The sequence below is a fragment of the Sminthopsis crassicaudata genome, chromosome 3, assembly GCF_048593235.1.
Source record: "Sminthopsis crassicaudata isolate SCR6 chromosome 3, ASM4859323v1, whole genome shotgun sequence".
NCBI lineage: Eukaryota > Metazoa > Chordata > Mammalia > Dasyuromorphia > Dasyuridae > Sminthopsis > Sminthopsis crassicaudata.
The window spans coordinates 9699760-9725878 of NC_133619.1; the positions used below are offsets into that span (position 1 = coordinate 9699760).

General features: G+C 43.9%; 1 protein-coding gene across 1 annotated transcript in view; it reads left to right on the plus strand.

Annotated features, from left to right (window-relative positions):
* Window positions 1–9779: 9779 nt before the first annotated feature.
* Window positions 9780–26119, plus strand: part of KIF1A (kinesin family member 1A) — a 163993-nt gene continuing 147653 nt past the window's right edge. The window contains 1 exon segment of the mRNA XM_074297991.1: window positions 9780–9979. The gene's annotated coding sequence lies outside the window, so the exon portion shown is untranslated.

Below are 26119 nucleotides of genomic sequence, written 5' to 3' on the forward strand. Positions count from 1 at the left end.
ATTTCTGTCTCAGCAGGTGTTGACCCTGACTGACTAACCAGGATGTGGAGGATAGGGGTCAAGCTATGGGGGCTTGCCAACTGCCAGCCATAGGATGGGGGATCTTCCTCGGAAAGCCCAAGACTCAGGATGCCTGACAGATCTGCTCAGGAGCTCAGCTGCCAGCATCTGAGATTTCATGGAGACGCTGCATTGCTGGCTGCAGTGACAGGAATTTCCCACGAGCCCAGGATTCAGAAGGCAATGAGTGGGGGCTGCAGTGTCACAAAGTCCATAGTCCTTGTTGCTCACCCATTTGCTCTCCTGTTTCAGATCAGGGGCTGGGATAGAGAAAAGCAAACACCAAAGGCTCTTGGGAAATTCTTCTCCAAAGATGACAAGGGGCCAGCCTGAGACAAATCAGGGAAATATTGGCTATTCCAATCAGCTCCCGGGCTGTGGCACGCAAGTAGGAGGGAGGGCCTGAGGAACACAAGGGTTCTAGTATTTGCGAGTACAGCCCTCTGCATTCCCTCCTCCAGCCAGTTAAATCAGTCCAGTTGCTATAACAACTCTGGCCCCATTTGTCTGTTTTCTCCTTCCCTCCCTCCTCTGTCATCCTGTATGGTTTCACTCAGCAACTTTGAATTACTTGTTTGGGAACCAGAAAACACATGTCATAGGGGTGAACCCACGGGAGCATGACCCTTGCTACATCCAGCCTTTTAATTCATCCCTTCAAGAACAATGCAGATTTCTGAAATACCCATAGCATAGCTAGGCAGCCATATTCTCTAGGAAGGAGACTAAAGATAGGACAAAGCTAGTATTTTCAATGTGTGAAAAGCTCCAAAAACTATTGGATTTAGAAAAGGAGGACAGGTTTGGAATTTCTATCTGTCAAAATGGAAATGTTATTTCCCACACTGAAGTAAGCTAACATTTCCCCCAAAGCAACATTGAAAAAGAACCGACTATTAAAATTCTTTTTTAATTTAGCCATCTAGGATCATAATGTAGTACATCATATTGTCTATCTATCCAATTTGTACTAAAAGTCATGATGAGTTGGGTCATTGAAGGGGATGGCTCAGAGTTTGAGAAACTCCTTGGGACCACCCTTCTAATACTATAACTCATGAGCCCCCAATGGAATTCTTTCCACTAACAGTTGGTTAATAAACATAATTAGCTCTTAGAAAAGGCATTTACTTGAGGAGTTGCTCTCTTTTGCCATTTCATCAATTCTATTTTTAATGAATTGCTCCCTTTTTCTAGAAAAGGACCATGACGTCAGGGAGGTGAACTGGATTTAAGTAAAAGGGCTGTGCAAGGTCACCAGCCTCACTTTTTCCTCCAGAGCCATGTGGGTCCAGTGGCCAGGTAGAGATCAGGAAAATTGCACAGCCCTCCCCCCTTAAATCCAATTCACCTTCATGTCATGGCATCAGTTCCCTGATGTCATGGTCCTCTTAGAAAAGGAAGGACAAACAACAACCTTTGTGTGTTTTCTGTTGGAAGACTCCTTCCTCCCTCCCTCCTTCCCTTCCTCCCTTTCTTCCCAATTTCTTTCCTTCTCTTCCTTCCTTCCTTCCTCTCTCCTTCTCTTCCTTTCCTTCCTTCCTCTCTCCTTCTCTTTCCTTCCTTCCTTTCTTCCTTCTTTCCTTCCTTCTCTTCCCTTCCTTCCTTCCTCTTTCCTTCTCTTTCTTTCCTTCCTTCCTTCCTTCCTTCCTTCCTTCCTTCCTTCCTTCCTTCCTTCCTTCGTTCCTTCGTTCCTTCCTTCCTTCCTTCCTTCCTTCCTTCCTTCCTTCCTTCCTTCCTTCCTTCCTTCCTTCCCTCCTTCCTTCCTTTTTTTCTTTCTTATTTCCCTATAGATGCTCTCCCAAGATATCTTGTAGTTTACTGGCTAGATTTCTTTCTTAAGGACCATGCCTTATACCACAACCAATCTGATTCTCATTGGCCAGCAACAGGTCCTAGGCCAAGCCTAGGTCATTGTCTGTGTCATGATTGACTCAGATTTTATATAAGGAGCAATCATTTCTGCTTTGGCCAGAAACCCGGAGGGTCTTCCTCTCACAGATTTATTGATTTATTTATATAAAATATTTTATATGTATAATATATGTAAATATATAGAGATATCATTAGAAGCAGTCTGCTCATACCTCCCTATATCCATTCTGCTTTTCATCATCTACTAATATTCTCTTAACTTTGTCAATGACTTTAATACCTGGCCTATGATTTTCTTCTCCATTCCATTCCTTGCCAATATTCTTCAATATTCTTTTAGACAACAGAATCCCACCTTTTCTTCTCCTACAATTTTATTCTCCAACCTATCTCAGCTTCACTCCAATGCTTGAGGACAGAGGTTTATAACTTTCTGACATATTGTGGATGATTTTGGCCATCTAGTGAAGTTTACTGATATATTTTCAAAATAATCTGTCATTAAAAATAATGTTAAATTTCCATTAAAGTTATAAAAAATAAAGATGAAAATTTTTCTTTGTTGTTCATGGGGTTTTGAACCCCAATTTTAGAACTCTTTCCCCATTGAGACAAAGTTATTTTTTAAAAAAGGAACCTATAAAGGGTGAACATTAAAAAAAACACAAAATGGCATCAAAGTGAAAAGAGATCTAAGAATCTGAAAATATAATGGGAACACAAAGAGTAAAGAAAAAAATTAATATTTCATTGACAAAAATAAATAGCCCTCTAGAACTGAATCAATATCCTTCAGTGAGGAGGAGGGGCTAGTGGAGTAAAAAAGTGCCTCCCAAAGCCTCTCTTTAAAGAAGTCCAAGAAGCACAGCCAATTTTTCATTCCCTTCATTATCTGCTTAGTCTTGAATTCAGAAGCAGCATCCCTCCTTCTCTCACCTCCACCCAAAATAAGGTCATCACTAGGAAACAACATCCAGGATATGGCTTTAGCTTTGGTGCTCATGCCTCAGTGGTACTCGGTGCCTTCATCTGCCTTTATTTCCCAGATTAAAGGGCTGGAGAGCAGAGCAAAAAACTCTTCTCAAAGCTTTCCTTTAAAGGGAACAGAAGCTCAGTTAACTCTTCAATTTCCATCAGCTGCTCTACCTGGTTCCAACTCCACCACCATCACGCTCCTCAGGGGGACCCTTTTAAACTTCCTTTTGTGCATTATCTTCCCACAATAGATTGTAAGCTCCTTGAGGGCAAAACCAACAGAAAAAAGATTAAAATAGAATTCCAAAGCTGGACAAAAATCTTTACAGCCAGTGTTTCTGATAAAAACTTCATTTCTAAAATGTACAAAGAACTGTCTCAAATTTATAAGAATATAATTCATTCCCCAAGTGATAAATGGCCAAAGGATATGAACAATTTTCAGATGATGAAATTAAAACCATCTATAGACATATGAAAAAATGCTCTAAATCACTATTGATTAGAGAAATGCAAATTAAAACAACTCTGAGGTACCACCGCATACCTCTCAGATTGGCTAAAATGACATGGAAAAATAATAATAAATGTTGGAGGGGATGTGAGAAAACTGGGACACTAATGCATTGTTGGTGGAGTTGTGAAATGGCCCAACCATTTTGGAGAGCAATCTGGAATGATGTACAAAGGGCTATAAAACTCTGCATAAGTTTTGACCCAGCAGTGCTATTATCGGATCTGTATCCCAAGGAAATCATAAAGGATGGAAGAGGGAAAGTGTTTGTGGCAGCTCTTTTTTGTGGTGGCAAAAAATTGGAAAAGAAATAGATGTCCATCAATTGGGGAATATGGCTAAATAAGCTGTGTATGTGAAGATAATGAAATATTATTGTTCTATAAAATATGATAAACAAGCTGATTTTAGAAAGACTTGGAAAGATTTACATGAACTGATACTGAATGAAACAAGCAGAATCAGAATGCACTGTACACAGTAACAGCAAGAATGTGTGAGGATCAATTATAAAAAACATGGTTCTTCTTAGTGGCTCAGTGATCCAAAGGAATTCCAATAGACTGGATAGAAAATGCTGTCTGCACAGAAAAAGAGCTATGGAGATTGAATGTAAATCAACACATGCTCTGTTCACTTTTTTTTTCTCTGTTTTCTTCATCTCATATGGTTTTTCCCCTTTGTTCTGATTTTTCTCTCCCAACATAATTCATAAAGCAATGTATATTAAAATAAATAAATAAATTTTTAAGAATAAAAAATTACATTTATTCAACATAGAATCATAAGTAAATAGACAATATTACATGCTAAAAATCTCCTAACGAGTTTCAAATTTTCCCACTTTCTTTGTCCCTAAAATTCTTAGCCTCAGTATTCCTCTGATTTAGGAATTCTAGGAAATGCAGTTTGGAGACCTAGCTTGAACAAATATTTTCAAGCTCCCATTTAGCTCTCATACTTGGCACAGCAGGATCATGTGGAAACATCAAAACTCTGGGCTGGGGAATCTCCTCTCAGTACAAGGTGGGAACTTCATCATTCTTGGTTGTCCACTTAATTTTAGAGACCTTCATATCTTCAGGCCACAGTTAGACTATCTTTGGAACAGGATACAAGAAGTCAGCAGCCAGCCTTGTCAGAGATCAATGCTATGCCATTTTCTCACCCCAGAATTCCCCTCTTTGACCTTAACCACATCCTTTTCATCCTCCTTCATCTCACAAATTCATAGATACTTCCGAATTACCTGTACATTTTTCCTCCTTTTATAACTCATTTTCTGCTTTATTCTCTTATCGCTTCTTCCACAATCTTCTATCACTCTTTGTCATCACTCCTCTAAGGCAAAGCTTTAACACTGTGCAACAAAGTAGGAGAAAAGAAGACAAAGTTACATGTGCCAAAGGTAAGTAAAAATGAAAAGATTAATGAACATTTTAAGAAAATTTGAAGAACTCGGGAAAGAAAGAAGGTAAATAGGACTGAGAAGGAAATCTTGTGAGAAGAGATTCAGATCAAAATAGTATAAACAAAACCAATTTCAGGGGCAAAGTGCTGGAATGGAATAAGAATCAATACAAAGAAAAATAAATGAAGGAAAATGAAAACCTAACATTATAAACTCAAATGGGAATTAATTAATCCAGTATATAAATAAAACCCCTAAATTTGCTATATTTGTGAAACATCTAAAATTAGATACATTTAGAATAAAAAGAGGAAGCTGAAAATTTACCAAGGGTCACATGATTCTCCCCTTTCCAAAAAATCGGGAATTGTAATATGCTATCAAACAAGGCAAAAATAAAAATTCTGAATTCAGAAATAAACATGAAAACTATATTGTGCTTCAAGTCATCATAGAGAGTGAAACAATATGATTTTTAAACATATTTTAAAAGGTGAGATAGTATCCAAATTTGTGAATAAAAATCTAACTTAGCTTTCCATTTTTTAAAAATTGTAGATAGTAACAAATTAATTATAGAATTTTTTTTGCAATTGGGCTAGATTTGAACTCAGATTCTCCTGATTCCAGAGCCACTGCAACATCTTGCTGCCCCCATTATAAGAGACTTCAATATTCTTCTCTTCGAGATAGATAAATCTAAAAGAGCTATAACCAAAAGTCAAATTTTTAAAAACTGAATAGAATATTAAAGAAGTTAATCTTTAATGATTTATAATATCTTCTGATTGGAAACACTAAATAATAGACATATTTCTCAGAATTACACAGACTCTTTCATATATGTATATATGTATATATATATGTATATATATGTATATATATGTATATATATATATGTATATATATATACATATACACACACACACACATACATTCATACACACAATATGATAGGGATAGGGATAAGGATTGTAACTGTGATTTTCATGATAAAGATAATTCCTAGGTAATTTATGCAGAGAAAACAACAAAAAGCTATATGAAGACAAATTAAATTATTAAATTACATTTAATAAAATTAAATTAACAATGAAATTTTCAATAACAAGGGAAAAAACAAATGAGAAAAAAGAGCATATGAGTAAAATTCACAGAAACAATATCCTTTCTCAGATCCTGCAGTTGTTAAAGTACTTTACTTCCTAAAATCATCAATATTCATTTGCCTACTGACATGATCATTTGCTTCTAGTGAAATGTATGTTCCTTCAGGATGAGGATGGTTTTACATCTTTTTTAGTGTCTTTTGAATCTAGCATAGTGCCAGGCACACAGTAGATATTTAATTAGTGCTTAGCAAATGGAATTTACTTGAGTTTTGGTTTTCATTCTAAAATAAACAACTGTTTGATCTTGGGCAGATCACTGAATATCTTTTAGTCTGTTTTCCTTATCTGTAAGAGCTGTCTCACTTGCCTCTTGGGATGTTGTTGAAGTAGAGTCAGATAAGGAATATGCAGAAATTTTGAAAATTAAATGCTAATAAATTTAAGATTATTGTCAGCCAAGGCCAACACTCTACAATATACATGACATACCTCATCAGCTATGTTTTGGGGTGTATTCTTTTTCAAGTAAATGCCTTCTAAGTTTTTTCAAACTCTTAAGTTTTTCTGATTCTATAATTTTTATTCCTAGGATCATACATTTAAAACTTGAAAGAGACTCCAGAGAACACCTATTTGAACTTTCCCATTATACAGATGAGAAAACTGAGAAAAGCTAATAGATGTGCCCAAAGTCACAGAAATGTGTAACTTGAAGATGACAGGAACAAATAATGATGAATGTTGGAGGGGATGTGGGAAAACTGGGACACTAATGCATTGTTGGTGGAGTTGTGAAAGAATCCAGCCATTCTGGAGAGCAATTTGGAACTATGCCCAAAAAGTTATCAAACTGTGCATACCCTTTGATCCAGCAATGCTATTACTGGGCTTATATCCCAATGAAATACTAAAGAAGGGAAAGGGACCTGTATGTGCCAAAATGTTTGTGGCAGCTCTTTTCATAGTGGCTAGAAACTGGAAGATGAATGGATGTCCATCAGTTGGAGAATGGCTGGGTAAATTATGGTATATGAAGGTTATGGAATATTATTGTTCTATAAGAAATGACCAACAGGAGAAATACAGAGAGGTTTGGAGAGACTTACATCAACTGATGCTGAGTGAAATGAGCAGAACCAGGAGATCACTATACACTTCAACAACAATGTTGTATGAAGATGTATTCTGATGGAAGTGGAAATCTTCAACATAAAGAAGATCTAATTCACTTCCAGTTGATCAGTGATGGACAGAAACAACTACACCCAGAGAAGGAACACTGGGAAATGAATGTAAACTGTTTGCACTATTGTCTTTCTACCCAGGTTACTTACACCTTCGGAATCCAATTCTTACCATGCAACAAGAAATTTGGTTTTACACACATATATTGTATCTAGCTTATACTGTAACACATGTAAAATGTATGGGATTGCCTGTCATCTAGGGGAGGGAGTAGAGGGAGGGAGGGGATAATTTGGAAAAATGAATACAAAGGATAATGTTGTAAAAAAATTACTCATGCATATGTACTGTCAAAAAATTATAATTATAAAATTAATTTTAAAAATGTGTAGCTTGGATTTGAATTTTGCTCTTTGAGTCAGTGCTCTTTGACTCCCCATAGTAATAATGGGGACACATATTTTTGTTTTTACATATATGTACATATGGATAGCCATGACCAAAGATTTCCTCATCTGGTGGGCCAATGTGTTGGTGACAAACTCCTTTAGATAAGAATCACTAAAAGTGAGAAGGCTGGGCAAATTCAGATCTGTTCTGATGGATAGAACAGCCACAGGAAATTAACAACACTGAAGGATTATTGTAGATGCTCCCAAATGCTCAGCAAGGTGGTCTCATTAGTTATAAATATCCTCTTCTTCGATGCAGACTGAATCTCATCCATGCTTGCCTGGCCCATTGATTAAGATAGCAAGAAGAAGGCATTATCTTGGCTGCTATAAATGCAAAATTAAAAACGAAATAGCCTCTGCCCTCATTATATTCCATGAAGGAAAGCAACATGCACTCACCCCTAACTCCTTCCCATGTCTTCTCATAAATTCCCCATAGTGATACCCATCTACTGTTCTGAGGCACTTCTTCATCTTAATATTAAGATACCAATGAAAACAGGTGCTGTCCATTTGTCAATTACTTTTGCCATGTGACTAGTTTATTTTTTTCCTTATACATTTCTCCAATTTTCTACTTCTCCATAGAAAATCCCTATGTGTATATACGGTTGGATGCACACATACACCTTGCCCTCTCCATTGTGCTTTATGTGATCCTCATTTCAATTATTTGGCTGCTGTCACATTCTCTGGCCCTAGCCTTAAAGCAGAAAAATATTGGTTAAAATAGTTTTTAAAATGGGCTGAGAAGATGTTTTGGGTCTTTAAGAGAATATGGAATTTTCCCATGGCAATTTAATCTGCACCCCAGTTCTTGTTCAATTTTGGATTAAAGTCTTCATCCATTTGTAGCTTACAAATATCTGTGAAGCTCTGCCTTGGTTTTTTTTTTTTTTTTGTTTTGTTTTGTTTTGTTTTGTTTTGTTTTGTTTTGTTTTGTTTTGTTTTGTTTTGTGCAGAAAAGTAGTCACACATTTTCTCTGTTCCTCTCTGAAAATGGTATAGTTTCTGAGTACAGGGTCAAAATATGTATCATAATGGATGTGACCTACAGGCTTTGCAATGAACCGCAGGCCATAATCTGGGTACCAGGCATTCCTCTTCAGTGGACACTGACGCACATACAGCTAAAACGTGAACCTTCCTTCTTCGAGAGCATGATTGAGGGTCAGGAGGAATCAGTCAGTTCCACATAAAGGAAAAGCTAACAGCTTCTTTGAAAATGTAGACAAGTCCAAGATACCCCATGAAAGAAGGAAAGTCAGCTCCTCAGGACAGTCCATCATCTCCATCCCAAACATTCTCTTTTTCCTTGTAATCAACCTGCTGGGGGTGGAGATTTTAGAAATTAAAGACCTCTGACAGGAATAGGAAAAGAAGTACCCTCAGCTTTTTGGAAAACATGCAGCAAAAGGATGATACATATATGAGGTTAAGGATGGGAGAGAAGACACAGAGAAAGGGCCAGAGACAGACGGACAGGCAGACACAGACCGAGAGAGACAGATGAGACAAAGATGAGAGAGAGATGAGAGAAGGAGAAAGGAGAGACAGACAGAGATGAGAAAGGGGGGAGAGGGGGGGAGGTGGAAGGGAGGGGGGAGGATGGGGAGGCAGAGAAGGAGGGAGGTAAGGAGAGAGGGAGGGAGATTATAGTTGAGGCATCATGGTCACAGATCTGGAGATGGTCGGGGCCAGAGGCCATCTATGTGCATAGTGTGTGTACATGTGTGAGAATAGAATTTCCGTTTTCATTCCAACCTCGGTGAAGCAGCTGCTGTTCCGGGCCGGGTTTGGGGAGGGTGGGGCAGGGAATAAACACGAACGAGTCAAGGTCCCCCCCCCCCACTCCCCCGGGGAGCGTTCCCGTGCTGGGGGGGCTCGGGGTCCACACTCAGGGCAGATTTGCATTCTCTCCAAGCTGGAGGTTGGCGGATGGAGACGCGCTGTTCTGGGGGGGGGGTCTCGAGGGGCCTTATTCCCGGCCCCCTCCCCCCTCCCGTCCCCCGCTTTCCCAGGTGGCCGAGGCAATTCCGCAGTGGCGGCCCGCTCCGGAGCGGTGATGTCACAGCTCCATCATCAGCACCAGCAGCTGTGCGCGGCGCCCAGGAAAGCCTCCTCCCTCCATCCCCGCAAGCTGACGCCGGCCTCTCGGCGCAGCCAACCAGCGGGCAGGCGGGAGGGGGGCCGGCGGGCGGCCGGGAGGGGGGCCGGCTGGCGGGCAGGGCGGGCGGGCGGGCGGGGGAGCGCTCAACCTGCAGAGAGACAGTCACGAGAAGGAGGCGGGCGTCTCGGCAGCGAACGCAGGCCGGCCCCGCGCCATCGGCGGGAGCTGTCCCCGATGCCAGGCGCCCAGGAGCCCGGCGCCCGGAGCCAGTGAGCAGCGGCGGTAAGCGCGGCCGGCCTCCCGGCTACACTGCGGGGCTGGGTGCTTGCGGGCGCGGCTGTGCTGGGTGTCTGCGTGTGTCCCCCCCCTCCGGTCCCTGAGGGGGCTGGGGCGGGGGCCCTGGCCTCCCTCTTGGCTTCTCTACCCCCCCACTCCCGGGCGCGCTGTGGGGCACCTTCGGGCCCCCGTCTCCCTTTGACACGTCAGGACGGCCGAGCTTCTGCGAGGACCGAGAGCGCATCCCCCGGGCATCCCTGGGAGAGAAGCTCGCCCCGCCGGCGCTCCGCGCTCCCCTCCGGTCCCCCGGGCCCTCGCCGCCTCTCTCCCCGCCCCCAGGCTTCACTTGGCTCCGTTTCAGGGCAGAACAATGAGGCAGATTCACGGGGATCGGGGCCTTTGTGCCCAAGTCCTGAATGGGGGAGGAGGGGAGGGAAACAACACTTTTTCTATGAGCATCACCGCCCGCCTGCCCATCCCCACGGCCGCCACCGCCCGCATCGTGTGGGCAAGGGGGAGAGGCAGCCCCCCCCCGCAGGAAAACATCCCTGTGGGTACAGGGCTGTGGCAGGGAGTGGTTGTGGGGGAGGGGGCAGATGGGTCCAGGATGGTCGGCGATTGGCGTCACCACGCCTCGTCTCCCGGTTCTCTGGCTAACCTTTGCAGCGGGCGGGGGAGGGGGGCATATCCACGGGGATGGAGATGGGGACGGGGGGGGGGGAGTGATGGAGATTGGGACTGGGGGGAGTGATGGAGATGAGAAGGGGGGGAGTGATGGAGATGGGGAGGAAGATCGGAGGTGGAGGTGAGGAGAAGGGATGCAGGTGCTGCATCCCTTAGTGATGGAGATCAGGGAGGGAGGGGGAAGGAGGAGAGGAGGACTCTGGGGATGGAGACGAAGTGGAAAAAAACCCGGGCAGGGAGAGGCTGGAGCTGGGCGGCCCAGCCCCGGAGCCAGAGCTAGAGGGGCAGCGGAGAGGAGAAAGCGCTAAGCCTTGCTCGAGGATGAAATCCCGTGGCCTTCCTGGCTCCTGCCCCAGGCCCTGGCCTAGGTGGGCTCCGCATCCTGTTCACAAAACACTCAGAATGACGGCGATCTGTAGGCAACGGAGCCGGTTTAGTTGTGACTCTAAATGCTGCCCTGGCCCTGCCTCTCCCCCCATCCAAGCCTCCCCCACTTCCCCCTTTCTTTCCCTTGCTGGCCGGGTCAGACTCCCCCTCCCATTATCCCTCCCACCCCCCAGGGCTCGGTCTCCCGGAGGTTAGCCAGGCTCACATCCCTAGTGCGTAAGAAGAAGAAACGGGAGGACCAGTTTCCAGCAGCACAATTTAGCCAGGGAAGATGGCAAGGCGGTCCTGGCTTTAGTCAGCACCCCACCCTCATGTTGTCTGCACTGTGCGGGAGAGGGTGATGGGAATGCCGAGTCATAGGCCTAGGAGAGGGGCTGCTTGGCTCCGGCTGCAGCCCTCCCTGCCCCCCCCCCAGCTGGATAGGACTCTAGAGCCCATTCCTTCTGAAAATCACCTTTGGGAAAATCAGACAGAATAGAGAACAGCGGCCGGAATAGTCAGAGCAGGCTGTTTCCGCCCTAAATCTCCGTATTCTCCGGGTGGCTTGCCTAGGATTAAAGGAGGAGGGGACAGCCATCCTAATGAATTTTGCAGGGGGAGACTGAGCCAGAGGATTTAGCAGCACGTTGATGGGGTGGGGGGACCGTGAGGATTCAAAATCTCTCTAAGCAAAGGGCTGGAATCACCAAGCCGTTCTCTGGCACAGGAAGGCACAGTGCCTGCAAAGGCCCAGGGTGTTGGTTGCAGAAGGACGGATACTTTAAAAGATTTTTAAAAACCAGGATCGGAATGGGTAAAAGGAGAATCTTGTTTGGGTCTTAAAAACTGCTTGAGGGTCGGCCATTTTGCTGGAGGCTGCAGTGTCATTTCTTGTATTTAGGGACGTTATCCACTTTGGTGTTTTTTTTTCCTTTCTCTCTCTCTCTCTCTCTCTCTCTCTCTCTCTCTCTCTCTCTCTCTCTCTCTCTCTCTCTCTCTCTCTTTCTCTCTCTCCCTCTCTCTCTTTCTCTCTCTCCCTCTCTCTCTCTCTCTCTCTCTCTCTCTCTCTCTCTCTCTCTCTCTCTCTCTCTCTCTCTGTCTCTCTCTGTGTTTCTCTCTGTCTCTCTTCTCTCTCTCTCTGTCTCTCTCTCTCTCTGTGTTTCTCTCTCTGTCTCTTCTCTCTCTCTCTCTGTCTCTGTCTCTGTCTGTCTCTGTCTCTCTCTCTGTCTCTCTCTCTCTCTCTCTCTCTCTCTCTGTCTCTCTCTCTCTCTCTGTCTCTGTCTCTGTCTCTGTCTCTCTCTCTCTCTCTCTCTCTCTCTCTCTCTCTCTCTCTCTCTCTCTCTCTCTCTCTCTCTCTCTTTCTTCTCTCTGCCTGTCTATCTCTCTGTCTCTGTCTCTGTCTATCTCTCTCTCTCTCTCCTCCTCCTCCTCTCCTTTTCCCTCTCTCTAGTTCTGCCTCTAGCTGTTTTTCCACTGGGAGTGTTTGTGTGTTTCTGTAGGATGGGGACAGAGTAGATGATGACATGTGAGCAGCTTAACGATCAGCTCTAATCCTCTTGAGTGCTTGAGCTGAGTGAAGACTGTCATGGATGAACCCCATTGACATTCATGGTGTCCCAGCCCGGGCTAGCTCCTCTGATCTTCCAGACAAATGGAAACCTCCCTGAATCACTGTGTTTGTTCCTCTTCTGAGGACCGTGACATATCAGGGGGCTAGAAAGCAGGGAAGAGCGAATACGATCCGGGTGGTTAGTGATGGAGCATCTGCTATCTCTCACCCAGTGGCAAATAGAGCCCCCTCCCGATTCCTGACATACAGTGAGAACCCCCCTGGCCTTGACCCCCAGATCTCTTAGACCCTGGGAAGGACCTTGACAGGTTAGCTGGTTGCATCCCTTTACCTTCAGCCTTATTCCACCTGAGCTTCCTCAGAGAGATTAGAAGCTCTAAAACCGGAAACTCCTCACTGTGGTCAGCCTTGGGGGGAGAGGAAAGCTGCCATCTTTCCCTGAGCTGAGGGAGTGCTCTTGTTCTTCCTCCCTTCAGTCAGCTGACTGTGTACAAACGGACTGCAGAACCAATCCATTTATAGAGGGGGTGAAGAGAGACATTTGCAGCAGAGAAACAGCCCTCAATACAAGGCTGCGCCTAGCCAGGGAAAGGTGTCCATGGACCCATTAGCAGCCGATTGCCCCCTCAGCCCCTTTCCCCCATCAGGACAGTGGTTTCACACATGAGCTGATCAAAAGAGAAGAGAGGGGAAAGCCCGGGCCAAGGGATTTTTAATCCAAGGACATGACTTAGGACAGTTTGTACCTGTGGAACCTTGGACAAGCCACCTATCATCTCCTCCGTAAATAAAAGGAGGTTAGTATAGACTTAGATAGACTTGGAGGAACCCTCCACACCCAACTCTATAATCTAATAAGTATCTAAGACTTTAAGTGGGAATGGTACCCACCATGGGTGCATGCTACAATCCTGGATGCTGAACTCAAACAAGAGACCACCCCACTGTCCCTTAGAAAAAGTGTTAGGATATGATTACAAGGTTACAAAGCACAGACTTAAATCCTGTCTCAGAGACTTACTCATTGGAGGATTACAGGGAAGTTCCTTAATTTCTCTGAGCCTCAGTTTCTTCATCTAGCAAATGGGTGCAAGAGTATCTGTAGAATCTATTTTATAAAATTCCCTTGAAGATCAAGAGATAATGGATGCAATGTTCCTTTCCCAGACGTTTGAGGTCTATTGGAAAATCAGCTAGCTTTATTCGGTCATTCGTTGTTGTTAAACCCAGAGGAGGTAAGGAGAGGAGAAAAAGCATTTGGAGTTGGAAACCCTGGGTACATTCCCAGAGCTGCTGTTCTCTGTGACCTTGGATCCCAAATGCTTCCTCTGTAAAATGAAAGAACTGGAGAAGGTGATGGCCAAGGTTCCAGCTAACTAACTCTGTCTCCTTGTGAATTCCCCCAGATCATTGATCACTAGCATCCCCTCCTACACGCCCAGCCTAGTCACTGCCTTTATTGAGAATCTGCTGGGCCATCTTTTCCCTCTGGGTTTTCCATGGCAGAAGAGACAAGCCAGGCATTCAGTGGCAACCATTGGATCAATCAGTCAACAGACATTTCTTAAGCATTGATGATATAAAAAATTCTATAATCCCTGCTCTTAAAGAGCTGACAGTTTCTCCAGGAAAATGTATATGTAAAAAGTATACAAAATGTATAGTAAATAGTGAATATAAAGCAAATTGGGGAAGAAAGGACATTAGCAGCTGGGGAGCTCAGAAAGTCCTTCTTTATCAGAGAATTTCAAACTAGAAGAAAATTCATTTTATAAATAAGGAAACTGAGACCCAGAAAGATGCTTCCGGAAGCTTTGGGAGGCCAGCAGTTGCAAGGAAGGAGAGTCCTTCTCCAGTATTCTCCCTCTCCCACTATTCCGGACTGGCTTTGGAGTGACATCCTCTGCTTAGGGAATTTCAGAGCTCCGAAGGTCAGAGAGTGAATGACCAGACTGAAGGTGCAGTGCCCAGTGCTGTAAGAAGCAGTCCTGGCTTCAGAGAGGTTGTTTGGGAAAGTTCTCTGACCTATAAGGTTTACTGATGACATCCTGGCCTTCCTAACATTAACTCTCTTCAATCCTTTGGAATTAAATATACCATGTTGGTCAAGAAAGAAACATTTTAATCTCATTACAAGTCTGACATAGCTCCTGGTAGCACCTCTATGCTGGTTCCTATTGGGGTGGTCAATAGAGCTTGGTCCCCCTCCTTCAAGGCTTCTTTCTGCAAGAAAAAGGTGCTGTTTCATGGTGGAAGAGCACTCATCAAATGCTTCTCTTTCCTGTCTATACCAGGCTCGAACAGGAAGAATTCTGAATTAGTCCATTAGCAATCCAGAGTATAAGGCAACAGAAAATTCGTCCTTTGAGATTTGGATCTCTAAACCCACACAACCCAGATATTTTTCAAAAGAATGAAAAAAACAAGTTTTCAGAGTCATCTTTTCCTGAAATTTTCCCTGACTCATCCTATTCCCCATTATTATATACCCCCTCAATATTTGTTATTCAAATCACATTATGTCATTTTCTGTCTCTTGCTTTTATTCTCTAGGTATTTCATTTATTCATTCATTTTTTAATTCGTTCAAGTTCCATGCCTCTAGAATCAAATTTAAGCATCTCTGTTAGGCCTTTGAAAACCCTTCAAAACCTGATTCTGGGGTTTATTGCAGAGTATTCCTTTTACACACTATAATCCAACCAATTCAATGACAACAACATCAACAGCTCACGTTTATGTAGCGCTATAAGATTGGCAACATGCTTTATGTGGTACAGCCCCGGACCCGGTCTGACATCTCACCCTCCAACAGACCCACAGAATGTCACAGCTGAAGGACGCCGTAGAGATCATTTAGTGTAGATGAAAGGACCAATGCCCAGGGCAAGAAATGGCTTGTCCAGTGTCCCCCAGCTCCTGAGGGGCAGAGCTGTACCGGGTGCCGCCAGTCCCCAGCTGGGAAACGCTCTCACTGAGTGAATGGATCAGCCCTGGAAATCTCCCTGTCAATGGAGTCATTGCTATTGCAGGATACACTCCAAGGGATCTGGGGGGGGGGGGGTTTGAATCTTTACACAGCTTATTTTTGTTTGACCCTCACAATGATCCTGTGAAGTCGGTACTCCTATTACCCCCATTTTAAGGAGGCATTTTAATAAGGATGCATAAAAAATCTCATTTGACTCTCGCAGTGGTTCTGGGATTTGGTACTGCTCTTATCTACATTGTACAGATGAGGAAAAGGCGTCAGAGAATGGGACAATGACTTACTTGACATATTGTGATATTGTGATCATAGTATGATCCTTGCCATACCCCTGGGATTTAGGGACAGCACTAAAAGAAAGCATTAACAGGCTCCAAAGGAGGTTGAGATCATTTCCATTTGGAAAGACCTGTTTGAGTCGAGTCTTGAATATTGAGCAGATTTCCTCTCTGTAGAAAGGAGGAAGACACAAAAGCAGGAGATAAAAGGCTAAAATATAGGCTTGGAGAATGGAGCCTGGGTCAATTAGTCGGAGTGGGGTGCTGGGTGATGGAGAGGAGTGTTCCATGAGATTCCAAAGGTAGGCACTGAGTGCCATTAAGGGTCCTGAATGCCAGATGGAGGGCAGGTAGGGATGGTTTTTTTCTGCTTCTTTCTAGCCCCCAGAGCAATTTTCCCTATCATACAATAGTAAGAAAGCCCTAGATATGGGTGAGAAAACTGGCCTAGGACCCCCCAGCTGGCAGAGCTAAAAGGAGGACCCTAATCTGCTGACTCCCAGTCTGCTGCCCTTCCCACACCTTAGATCAACAGTTCTCCACCCTCCCTCTCTTCTCCTCATACTCCCTAAGCTCTCCTCTGGGACATCTGGCCAGGGGGGAGGGAGTGGGGGAATCTGTTTGCTGAGTCCATCCCATTAATGCATCAAGTGATTGATTTGGGAAACCAAAATCCATAATGGTGCAGGTCTCCATACCTGCAAAGCTGCCGGGGTCACCTGGCCAGGAACCTTTAGGAAGAGATGAGCAGAGGAAAGCAGCCAGCCTGACTTTTCTCCCTTAGTTTTTTGATACTTAGGAATGGGTGAGCATGTATGTGCACACGTGTCTGCATGTATGTGCACATGCATGTGTATGTATGTAGATGCACTTGTGGGTATCAGAATCAGTCTTGTGTATTGCCAAACAAGAAGTCATTGCATCATCCTCCCTGGGAATTGAAACCCTTTCAGAGTGAGTGAGTGAGTGAGAGAGAGAGTGTGTGTGTGTGTGTGTGTGTGTGTGTGTGTGTGTGTGTGTGTGTGAGCAAGCCACCAGAAGTAAGCAAGCACGAATGTTGTGCTCTCTTACAGCTGCCCCAGTCACAATGGCGACCCTTTCTTAGTGGGCTGAGAACAACCCTTCAGTACAAAGTCCCTCCTGGGGAGAGTAGATGCTTTTTCCTGAAGAAAATAAGTCCCTGGGGACATAGAAGTGCTTTTAAGTCCTGGCCAGGCTGTGTGGAGAGAGAGGAGACTTGACCCTGCTTGTTATCAGAGAGCCGAACAAGGAATTCTGGGTAGAAGCTGCAAATCGGCCATCTAGGCTTGATGTTCATAGAATTTCCTGATGGCCAGAGCTATGACAGAGGAGAATAGGTTGTGGGTGGGTGTGGACCAGGGTGGCTCCCGTCTCACTGGGGTCATCTGGCAAAGGAAGGATGACCACTGGCCAAAGGCTCGTTACTGAAGGGTGGAGGCTGGTCTGCCAGCCTGTTGATGTGCTTTCTAACTGAAATTCTGTGGTCCTTGGTCATGGCCCCTAAACTAGGAAGCCATCAGGAAAAGAAGCAGCCTGGGGCTAATACTTCTAGGGACCCGTGAGGTTATCCTGCACATGGCCTCCTTCTAGAATTCAGGAAACTGAGGGCCAGTGAGACTTAGTGGCTGCTCCACACTCATGCAGGTGTGAATATCCTAGGTAGCCCAGAACTGCCAGGATCAGGATTTTTCTGCACTGTGTGGGAAGGTAAAAGGTAGGGTTAGGGCTTTGCAAGCTGCAGGCTGATTTCCCAGCCCATGGTAAGGGCTGAGCTGAGCTCCACAGGCTTCTTCCCTGCTTGTCCAGAGCCTTCCCTGAGGAACTGAGGTGGCTTTTCCTTTTTAAAAAATGTTAATTATAGTTTTTTCTTATCAAAACCTTCTGTTCCAAATGCTTCTCCTTTTCTTTCCTCCATCTTCTCCTAAAAATCCAATCCAATATATGTTAAATATATACAATTCTTCTAAATATATTTCCACAATTATCACGCTGCACAAGAAAAATCAGATCAAAAAAGGAAAAATGAGAAAGAAAAAACAAGTAAGCAAATAACAACAAAGGAGAAAACACTAGGTTGTGATCCTCATTAGGTCCCCACAGACAGAGCTCTCTCTGGATGCAGATAGCTCTCTCCATCACAAGTCTACTGCAGTTACCCCGGATGGGGAGGTGTCTTTTCCTGACCAGCCAATGGGAATGCTGGCTACCAGCAGCCGCAGTGAGAGAGATGCTCTTGGTTCCTCTCACTGTCTTTCCTCCAGGGAAAAAGGTCGTTCTGGTGAGCACCCTGCTTCTTTATGGACCAATAATATGATAGCATGTGAATGTCTTTAAGTGTATTATATCTGTTATCTCGTTTGATCTTCACACCACTCTGTGAGATAGCTTTGGTTATGATGAGGAAACTGAGGCAGAAGCTGTCCAACTATTTTTTCTCAAGGTCACATGCCAGTAACTGTCTGAACGTGAGTCTTCCTAATTACCAAAATAGCCCTCAAGATCTCCTGCACCTCCACTTGAGAAGGCAGTATGGACTCAGTTGGCTTAAAGACAAGAGACTTAGACCAGAGTCCCAGGTTTGCCCTGAGACTTGGAGAAGTCATTCTCTGAATTTCCATTTCCCACAGCTGCATCCTCCCTTCCGGGGCCCCAGACCCTTCTCCAGTGCCCAGACAACACCTTGCACACAGGTGAACGTTCTTGTAGGGGAATTCTACTTGTAGAATGAGTGAGCAGATGTAGAATGAGATCAGCATCAAGAGGTCTCATGGTTGTTTGGATTGCTTATCGAGCTCATACTGTGTGTTTAAAGCTGACCCAGATTACTATCCAGTGGTCGTAGATGTCCAAGATTCTGTTGGATAAGCAAGGTGGCTCACTGGTTAGAATTCTGGTGTTGAGTCAGGAAAACCTGAACTTAAATCCTGTCTCAGAAACATATAAAATCATTTCATTCAAATTCGCTTTTCTGTAAAATGGAAAGAAAAGTTTCATTATCCCATCAAGGATTGTTGTGAAGAAGTAGTTTACAAATCTTGATGTGCTTAACTAAGATCATAAATTCTATAATCCATCTATCCGGACAATAGTATTCTTCATCCACTTGGTTTTTACTGTGTGGATAGTTAAGTCAAACTCTTGTATAATTAGGAGGGCTGCAGTATTCTAGAGCCTGATGAGGGAGCAATTCTCAAGATGTCAGAAAAGAGGAAGGTACTAAAATCATTTATGTGGGGGGAGGTGATCTCAGATTTTATGCATATCAAGGAAAATCTATCAAAGGAAGAAATCAACAACTATCTACCCACCCTCAGAGATTTTTGCAATGAGCAGAACTACAGTGTTACCATCACCCAATCTGCTCAGAGATGTAGAGAATGCAAGAACCTATTGCATTTCAAGATCTGTCTACTAAAAAGCTGCATTCATTCATTCACTCCCTCAAAGGCTCTGCTCCCACAGGGTCTGTGTTGCAGAAGAGTTCCTGAAAGGCTGATCACAATAGCTAAGTTGGGCTTTAAGGTTTATAAGCTACTTGCTATGTGATATCTCCTTGGATCCTCATAACCACCCTGGGAGTGAGATGTTATTAGCCCATTTTTCAGATATAGAAAGAGGTGAGGTGACTTAATCAGAGTCCTGGAGCCAGTGAGTATTTGTGGCAAGATTCATATTCAGATCTTCTGGCTCCAAGTCCAGGCTTTGACCTGTTCCACTCACCTGCCTCCGGGGATGACCGATGACCTTGTCCAGTCCTACTCTCTCATTAATGAAAGGTAAAGGACAACACAAGATTGTTACCAAAGGTGCTCTCTGCCATCTTGGAGCAGACCCAGTCAGTCCTAGCCCAAGGAGGGATTCTCTGAGGTGCTCCAGAGGCTGCTGTTTGCGGATGGCATGGTGCTGATAGCATCAACCCCTGAGCCATTGCAGATCTCTGCCCAGGGGACACTGATCTGGCAGCAGATGGTTCTGTAATTAGTGTTCCAGGCTTGAACGAAGGAAGATCTCCCCCCCCCCCACATCACAAGATTTTATCTATATGATGCAAGGTCCTCTTTGTGATTTGGGGGTGGCCCTGGACTCCCCGGCACTCCAAGATTTCATCTATATGATAAAAGGTCCCCTTTGATGTTTGGGGAGCTCTGGACTTCCTGCACCCCAAGATTTCATCTATATGCTACAAGGTCTTCTCTGTGGTTTGGGGATATCCCTGGACTCCCTGAACCCCCCAAATTTTATCTCTATGATACAAGGCCCTCTTTGTGGTTTGGGGTGGCTTTGGACTTCCCTGTATCCCAGGATTTCATCTATATGACACCAAAGTCCTCTTTGATGTTTGGGGGTAGCCCTGGATTCCCTGCACCCCAAGATTTCATTCTATATGACACAAGGTCCTCTGTGATTTGGGGGTGGCTCCAGAAGGCAGCCCCTCGAAGTCCACAGATTGGGGGCTGGATTGCCTGCTTGGCCTCTGAGCTACAGCTCAGCCAGCTCTGGCCTGCCATTTTGGGGTCACCCGGTGCAGCTTCGCCCCCAGAAGTCGGGGAACTTGGCTGGTCCTTTCCTCTCCCTGGGCGGACCCCCCTCCCCGCGGGTCTGTTACCGGGTGAGACGTCGACTGCGGGGGGGCGTCCCGTCCCCCGGAACAGAACAAGCCCCCACAGCGCAACGGTGGGGCAGCCTCATCAGGGTCACCAGCGGCCTGCGGAAACCGGAGGGAGAGGGGCTGGAGTTAGGGAGTCTTTGGGTTAGAACCCTTCCTCTCACTCTTGCTCCTGTGTGCTTCAGGGCCCAGGATCTCCCCCCCCCCCCATCTGCCTCAGCCCTCCGGGCTAGGAAATGGGAATAAGATGCAGGACCCGCCTTCTAGGGTTGCCGGGAGGGTCAAGGAAGGTCTTTGTAGGCTTTTTGTAAACCCCCAAGCAGAGGAGGGGCGAGGGATTGTTATTAAAGTCTGTGGGGCTGAGGGGGAGCTGCCCTAGGGAGAGAAGCCAGAGGGCTGCGGTTGCACATGAAATGACAGCTCCAAGGGAGAGGCTTCCATTGGGAATATAGTGTGTGTGTGTGTGTGTGTGTGTGTGTGTGTGTGTGTGTGTGTGTGTCTGTGAGAAAGAGAGAGGGGGGGGGACAGAGAGAGAGACAGAGACAGAGACAGAGAGACAGAGAGAGACAGAGACAGAGAGAGACAGAGACAGAGAGAGAGGGAGAGAGAGAGAGAGACAGATGAGAGAGGGGGGGGCAGAGAGAGACAGAGAAACAGAGACAGAGAGAGAGACAGAGAGAGACAGAGACAGAGAGAGAAATACAGAGACAGAGAGAGAGGGAGAGAGAGACAGACAGACAGACAGACAGACAGAGAGAAACACAGAGAGAGAGACAGAGAGAGGGGGGGCAGAGAGAGAGACAGACAGACAGAGACAGAGAGAGAGAGACAGAGAGAGACAGAGACAGAGAGAGAGACAGAGACAGAGAGAGAGAGTGAGAGAGAGAGAGAGAGAGAAAGAGAGAGAGAGACAGAGACAGAGAGAGAGACAGAGACTGAGCCAGAGAGAGAGATACAGAGACAGAGAGAGAGTGAGAGACAAACAGAGAGACAGGGAGACAGAGACAGACAGAGAGAGAGACAGAGAGAGAGAGAGACAGAGACAGAAAGAGAGACAGAGACAGGGACACAGACAGAGAGAAATAGTGACAAACAAGATATACAGAGAGACAGAGACAGCAGCAGACAGAGACAGAGATAGACAGAGACAGACACAGAGAGAGACAGCAACAAACAGGGACACAGATAAAAAGACAGAGAGACAGAGACAGAGCAACAGACAGAGAGAAACCTAGAGAGAAAAGCAGAGAGAAAGAGAGACAGACAGAGACACAGAGAGATAGAGAGAAAGAGACAGAAACAAAGAGAGAGAAAAACAGAGAGACATAGAGACAGAGAGAGAAAAAGAATGAAAAAGAGGCAGAGACAGAGAGAAGAAGACAGAGTGGGAGGGATGGGGGGGGGGAAGAACCACCAACCTGGGGTAAGCCAAGTGTGAGTCTAGAGGGCCAATTGGCTTCTACACACTCTACATTTAGAGGACCACTTGGGCCCCTGAAACAGACAACGAAGGATTGACTCACTCAGCTCCAAAGGTGTCTACCTTCCAAGGGAGTCTCAACCATAGGCTGCTGATTGATATAAATCTGGAGGCTGAAATAGCTCCCTGGAGGAAGACGGGATTCATTGGAAAGAAAAGTGGGGTTGTCTTGATTGTTTCTGAACTCTTGTGAGTCCTTTGAATTGGGATTTCTTCCTTCCTTCCTTCCTTCCTTCCTTCCTTCCTTCCTTCCTTCCTTCCTTCCTTCCTTCCTTCCTTCCTTCCTTCCTTCCTTCCTTCCTTCCTTCCTTCCTTCCTTCCTTCCTTCCTTCTTCACTCCTTTTCTCCTTCTTCACTCCTTTCCTCTTCTCCTTCCTCCCTCCCTCCCTCCCTTCTTCCCTTCCTTTCTCCCTTCTTTCCTTTTTTCCCTTCCTTCCCTCCTTCTTTCCTTCCTTTTTCTTCTTTCTTTTTCTTTTATTTTCTCTCTGTTTCATATTTTTTCCTGAGATGTGAACAAAAGGCAGTCATAAATCTAATATCCATTGTTATCTTGAGTACTGCAACAAAATCTGAGCGCTTTAACTACATCTGTATAGACCTAAATAGGAGCTAGATTCTGATCTTCCCGGGGTTACATCCCCAAATGAAAGCACAGACTAAGGATATATTTGTGTTTGTTCCATTAGGATTAGAGCCAATCTGTGTAAATCCAGAACTTCTTAACCATGTGTTGCATAGCTCTACAGGATATTTATTGTCTATAGACTGAGTTATTGATTCATCCATAGATTTATAGACTCCTTGCAAGAACTCTCCTCTCCCTGAGGACTCTGTGGTCCACAGGTTAGGAGTCACTGCTTTAAATTCCACCAGACTTCCTTGCCTTCACATTGGCCTTCTCATTATTTATTAGTGAATCAGGCCTGACCTCCCTGGGCAGGATGTGCCAATTGTATTTCCTTTCTTAGAACACACAGGTCCAACAAACTTCTCACTCTAATAATCAAACATATTCCTACCATCTTACACTCTCATTTTAAAACACTTTATGATCTTTCATTTCCATTTTAGAATTCAATATTAGCATGTTAGAACTAGAAGGGACTTAACAGATCATCCTTTTTCAGATAAGGAAACTAAGGGCCAAAGAGAGAGGGGAGAAAGTAGTCAAAGCCTGTCAAATGTAAAGGACATGTTTCTTTCGCTGAGGTTAACAAACTGTAAACTGCTTTGGATGAAATGTTCTTTAAATGAAACTAATTAATTTATCCAAAAGCATTCATTTAGTGTGTGTGTGCATGCACCATGACCTGTGATTGACATGGAAGCTAAAAATTCAAAAAGTGAGATAGTCCCTTCCCTCAAGGAGCTTACACTCTAATGTGCAGAAATGCATTCATTGGGGAGTGGTAACCAAGGGAGTATAGATCTGATAGTGAACAGGCCTATAAGGGAATAGAGTCCTTAGCAATAAAGTCCAGATGCATGGCCAAGATGTTCTGGTCTGAAGATGATTAGGTACGGTGGACTAAATGGCTTCACATACACTCCCCAAATAAGACAACTTATTCCAGAATACAGTTCCAAAATTAAATGGATTAACTTCTTCTTGGATTAGAGATATGGTGTTTGGAAGACAAAGGCTGACAAAGACAAAGTGGAAAGAAGTAGGGCAGCAGGAGAGTAAAGTAAATCCCCTAATTTGGAGGGAATTTGTGTGTTTCCTTGGAAGTGTCAAAAATGTGTCTATAAATTATAAAACAAATTATCTAACAAAATTAAGCCTAAGAAAATCCTATTTAGAGTATTCTCTTCATCTACCAATTGATAACCCCATCAAATTTCAATGAGATTAGTTTGAAACCCATTCTGGTTCTGAACAATCTCTATTTCCCTTTCTAAATGCTCATGGGTCACCTAGTATTTTGTCAGGTTTTCAAGGAATCAAGTTCACTGACTTATACAAACTCCATCTCTTCCTTTTTAATGGGGACATTCATCTGCCCATTTCCAGTGCCATGGTACATTCTCCTTCTCCATGATTTTTCACAGATTTGTGATCACATCCATCATTAGTCTTTTCTATAGACTAGGATAAAGTTAACCAGACCACGTGATTTGAAAGTCGTGAAAGTTGCTATGTATTCTCTTACCACATTCATACTTACTTGGATTTTAAACTCCCTGTTCTTATCTTTCTGAAGATAATTCTGCTTTGGGAAAAACCAAAGGAGAGTTGAATAGTTCTATCTTCTCTCTGTCTTCTGTGATAACCACCCTAATAGGCACCAAGTCTGTTGCCATCCTATTTCTCCATCTATTATTCTTTTATTTTGATCTGTCATTCAAAAATACAAATTCTGTTCTCAGATGCCATCTTCATAACTGTCCCTGGGAAATGATCACAGCTCCAATAATAAGCACTTCCATGGCTTGAAAGTGCTTTAGAAATATTTCACAGTAATTTCAAGAGGGCATTTTCCTTTCCATTTTTTTTTTGACCAACCCAGGTGTTTAGCAGGCTCAAAGCTACAATGGCTACTGTGCACATGGAGGGAAGGGTTTTGGAACTGGCATCCACTTCCTTTGCCCAAAGTCCACAATGTAACTCTCATCAATATTCTCCCAGGGAACAAAACCAGCTATAAAAGTGCCAGCTATTATTTCATTCTAATTATGATCCCTTTACTCTGTCATTCTGAGAGGTCCATGCTGCCCCTTTCCTTGTCATTTACATGGGAAAATAATTCTCTTTAGTCTAGGAACAATATTGAAAAGCCAAGTCAAATGACACTTAATTGAATATTATATGATAAAATGAGATAATATTTAAATATTATTTTATCTCAACATAAAATGTTGTATGAAATAAAGAAATAAATAAAATATGTAGAGTTCAAAACCTCAAATTTCCATATAAAGACTAGTAATAGTTATGAAATTATACAGGACTCTCATGTTAGAAAAGAGTAGGGATTGTCCTTGCCCACAAGAAGCCTACAATCTAATGAACTTGCTATCTTCAGTTCTTCCAAGACCTAATGAAAGGACACAATGCCATTGTCTCACCTACACTTACCTACCTTACACAAGCTCTTCTCAGCCACTCAGTAACAACCCCAGAGTTCTCAAAAATATGATTATCAGACAGTCAAGCAACAAACATTTATTTAGGGAACAAGATTCAAATCTCATTTTAGCTCCTGTGTGACCTTGCAGAAGTCACTTAAATTCTCAATGTCTCAGTTTCTTTATCTGTAAAATAAATGTCTTGGACTAGTTGATTTATAAGGTCCCTTCCCCTCTAAATTTCTGTTCCAATGACTTCTCTGGACCTCAGTTTCCTTATCTGAAAAATGGGGATATTGGACTATCCACATCCAAGGTCCCTGTGAGCTTTACAACTAAGCATCTATGACATAAATATCTCTTCAGTTTAATAGCTCCTAGTTCATCCTCCTCATCCTTTCCTCTTCCCAACAATTCTACATGGTTGATCCTTGAATCTTAACCCATACCTTAATTATTTTTTTCAGAATTTCATTCCCATTTAATAAAAAGGCAATCTCTTAGATTAAAATACACATCAGGCTATGTCAAAAAGAGAGGAAGTCCTAGGTCAAACCTTTCTTTTCTCTATCCATTCTTCACTGCAGGCAGCGAATAAAAGAAGTGGTGTTTGTCTGGTATTAGGGAGGACAATAATATCTAACCTTCCTCCCTTCTAGAGTCATAATAGGTACTCTTTGTGAAAGCTCCATGAAAACAGCAGAATGGGCTGCAATACAAAAGTAATATTTGTAAGTTATATAATTGGGGAGTCCTGTGATTTTTGAGCATGGAGCATATAGGTGAAGGAGAGAAGGTCTGGGTGTAAGACTTCAGTGTAATGTAGTACACACTGTGAAGACTCTGAGCAATTCCAAAGGAGGAATTCAGATAAAAGAGTACAGAAATGGAGGTGAGAAGCCCAGAACCAGGAATATTTTTTTTGATTTTTTTTTTCTGAGGCTGTTAGGGTTAAGTGACTTGCCCAGGGTCACACAGCTAGGACATGTTAAGTGTCTGAGACCATATTTGAACTGAGGTCCTCCTGACTTCAGGACTGGTGCTCTATCCATTACACTATCTAGCTGCCCCACCAAAAATATT